Source organism: Engystomops pustulosus, unplaced genomic scaffold (assembly GCF_040894005.1).
Source record: "Engystomops pustulosus unplaced genomic scaffold, aEngPut4.maternal MAT_SCAFFOLD_131, whole genome shotgun sequence".
Lineage (NCBI taxonomy): Eukaryota > Metazoa > Chordata > Amphibia > Anura > Leptodactylidae > Engystomops > Engystomops pustulosus.
In genome coordinates, this window is record NW_027285012.1 from 265,001 (window position 1) to 268,982 (window position 3,982).

The window sequence follows — 3,982 nt, forward strand, 5'->3', positions numbered from 1 at the left end:
TGCAGACAGTCGGCCCTGCCCCGAACCTACTCGGTGGTTTGAAGGTTAACCTCTTGGGGAAAAGCAGCGATTCGCCTCGCGGTGCGTGCCTCCGCGGATCTAAACCCCCTCGATCGATGTGGGGCCAGAGGACCCCTTTTCCCCGTACGAAACTGTCAGCTCACCATGGGCTCGACGTCCGTGGGTCGGGGAGTTGAGCGCTTACGCGCGGCGGGACCTTATAACCTGCAGCGGCTGAGGAGCGAAGATTTCCAGGGTGGGCCCCCGGGGATGCCATACCCCGAGCAGCCTGTCGGCCCCGCTCCTAGCACGCTGGCAAGCAATGGAGTCTTCCCCGCGGCAGCCACCGCCCTCGCCCTAGCCTCGCCGTCGGTCGATGAAGAACGTCGTTCGCCCTCCTCTGGCTCGGGATTTGGAAACGGCCTGGCCTTCGCCTACTCCGTCGGGCAACTGCCTTCCGCCAGCCCCTTCCCTCGAATCCCCTTCTTCCATTTTAGACCCGATCAGGGGATTGGTCAGCCCAGCCCTGGGGTAAGAAGAGGGGTTGGGGTCGGTTCGGCTTCGGGTGCCCCGCTCGGCCAAAGTTTCCCCTCGCTTTGGAAGCACGCGAGGTCGCGGAGGGTGTCGGGGTTATTTTTTCGGCTCCCTGGCTTCGCGGGAGCGGCCTTCGGCTAGGGCCGAGGCCGTCCGGCCCGCGCAGATTTGGACCGGGGTCCGGGGCGAGTACCTGCCTCTCTCACGAAGGGAGTGTCACCGGTAAGAAGCCTCTTCCCACGTCTGCTTGCCGACTTACGCTCGCCCCGACGAGAGGCCCAACCGAAAGAGTGGAAAGGGGCAGAGATTTCCAGGGTCGCCCCACCAGGGATGCAATACCCCAGTGCAGACTGTCGGCCCTGCCCCGAACCTACTCGGTGGTTTGAAGGTTAACCTCTTGGGGAAAAGCAGCGATTCGCCTCGCGGTGCGTGCCTCCGCGGATCTAAACCCCCTCGATCGATGTGGGGCCAGAGGACCCCTTTTCCCCGTACGAAACGGCCGGCTCACCATGGGCTCGACATCCGTGGGTCGGAGAGTTGAGCGCTTACGCGCGGCGGGACCTTATAACCTGCAGCGGCTGAGGAGCGAAGATTTCCAGGGTGGGCCCCCGGGGATGCCATACCCCGAGCAGCCAGTCGGCCCCGCTCCTAGCGCGCTGACGAGCAATGGAGTCTTCCCCGCGGCAGCCACCGCCCTCGCCTCGCCGTCGGTCGATGAAGAGCCGAGTTCGCCCTCCTCTGCTCGGGACTCGGAAACGGCCTGGCCTTCGCCTACTCCGTCGGGCAACTGCCTTCCGCCAGCCCCTTCCCTCGAATCCCCTTCTTCCATTTTAGACCCGATCAGGGGATTGGTCAGCCCAGCCCTGGGGTAGGAAGAGGGGTTGGGGTCGGTTCGGCTTCCGGTGCCCCCGCTCGGCCAAAGGTCCCCTCGCTTTGGAAGCAGAGGGTGCCGGGGTTATTTTCGGCTTGACGCCTAGTCCGGTCCCTGCCGGTTCCCGTGGAGGCCCGCGGTCAAAACCAGCTCCCCGGCTGTCGGAGCCGGAGCCCCGCAGCCCGAGCGGACGCACCGAGTCCCTCATGTAAGGGATAGCCGCCCCTACGGAACGGCCCGGACTGGGACCAGGCACCCCCAGGCGCCGAAGGGGTGGGTCGGCCGTGTTGCCGAAGCTTAGCCGGCGCTGATGACCGCAGCCCCTAACGATGCCCACAGGCGGGGGAGCCAAGGAGAGCACTAGGAAGACGTGGCGGGGTCGGACGGCTCAATTTCCAGGGTGGGACCCCGGGGGTTCAGTACCCCGGGCATCCGGTCGGTTTCGCCGGCGCGACCCCAAGCCTTCCACGGCCCCCTTCGTGGGTGCAGGGATACCATGCAGGGTGCAGGCTTAGACGCAAATTCCCCAGAAGTTTTAGGGATAGGGTTTGTCCGGGCGCCACCGCAGCGACAACCTCGCAAGAAGCTCTCTTCCACAAAAGCACGGGCAACGTTCGTGTGCGAGTGTTGGTCTCCCATGGTCTACCGACTCCCCCGGGCGGCCCAAGCGTTACGCCCACGGCCGGGCCCTCGAGCAGGCGCACCCCTGGTGCCTCTCGTAAGGGAAGGCTACGGTCCTCAACCCCTCGTATGGCGGGGAGGGCGCATTTGAAACGCTAAAGGACGAGCCCTGTTCGGGACCTGGCGGGGATCCGCGGATTGGCGAGAGGGATGGGTCTGCCGTTGGTCAGAGGGGACGCACCCCTGGGACGCAGTTTGGCATTAGCGACCGATGGCCCATCTACGACCATGTACTCCGGGAGCGCCAAGGAGGACGCGGGTGGGCTTTGGGGGCAGACTCAATTTCCAGGGTCTGGGCGCCGGGGGTGCAATACCCTTAAGCGCTCATGTCGGTTTCGTCTGCCGCCCGCCTCTGGCCCGGCTCCTAGTGACGGGTGCTGTGAACGTGCGATCGTGCTTGCGGTTGAAGAGTTCAAAGGCTACCGCTGGGGATAACACGCCCGGGGAATTTAGAAACCCCCCCCTCCGCTACAATCTCTGCTTCTGCCGGACTCGGAGGGGAGCCGCCCCGGGGGCGACCGCTCCCTCTCCTCTTCCGCGGCGTGCCGCGCGCTTCGCCGTCAGCAGCGGAGCGAACCTTTTTCTCGGTCCGCAGCTCTTCAGGCGTAGGCGGGCAGCGCTAACAGGGTACACTGGGGACCACTCGACCGCAACCGCTCCTCCGACCGACGAGCATACCTACCGCGGATACGCCACGGTGGGTCTAAGCCTCGTCGCCGCCGCGAGGAGCAGGCGGGAGCCGTCCCTTTTCGTGCTGCGGAAATAAACCGTGGACACAGAGGTGTGTCTGCGCTCTCCGACCGGGCGGGGGGCGATTGGACTTGCCCGAGGGACACTAGGCGAGGCGCTGCCGCGGGAGCCGGAGCTCCGCGCTGGACGCTGCCGCCGCCGCCGCCGCCCCCCACCCACGGTACGGTGGAGTACGCCCGTTCCATACGCTTCGTAGCAAACCTCAGCCGAAGCAGAGAGTCCTACCGCTGTGGCAGGAGCGGGGCCGTGCGAGGACCACACTGGCACCGCGCTACACAACCTTAGGCAGAGGACGACAGCCGCTCACGGGGAGCGGGGGATTGATGCGCGACCAAGACTGAGGCTAAGGAACGCTTTACCATAAACCGGCCGGGGCCAATACCCCTGACCGAGCAAAGTGCCCTGCCCCGCCGGATCGCGCTGTGTCAGATCGATCAAAAGAGCGGAGAGCCGAGACTCTACCGCTGGGAGTTTGTGGAGAACGGCCTGGCTTGCGTCCCGTCCTCCCGCCCTCGACCTCACATGGCTAGCCTCACCCGCCGGGAGCCACCCCATTGGGGACCGTAGGGCGGAGAAGGGGTCTCCGCGTCCGGAATTTACTTGTGGAGAACGGCCTGGCTTACGTCCCGTCCTCCCGCCCTCGACCTCACATGGCTAGCCTCACCCGCCGGGCGCCACCCCATTGGGGACCGTAGGGCGGAGAAGGGGTCTCCGCGTCCGGAATTTACTTGTGGAGAACGGCCTGGCTTACGTCCCGTCCTCCCGCCCTCGACCTCACACGGCTAGCCTCACCCGCCGGGCGCCACCCCATTGGGGACCGTAGGGCGGAGAAGGGGTCTCCGCGTCCGGAATTTACTTGTGGAGAACGGCCTGGCTTACGTCCCGTCCTCCCGCCCTCGACCTCACACGGCTAGCCTCACCCGCCGGGCGCCACCCCATTGGGGACCGTAGGGCGGAGAAGGGGTCTCCGCGTCCGGAATTTACTTGTGGAGAACGGCCTGGCTTACGTCCCGTCCTCCCGCCCTCGACCTCACATGGCTAGCCTCACCCGCCGGGCGCCACCCCATTGGGGACCGTAGGGCGGAGAAGGGTCTCCGCGTACGGAATTTCTTGTGGAGAACGGCCTGGCTTACGTCCCGTCCTCCC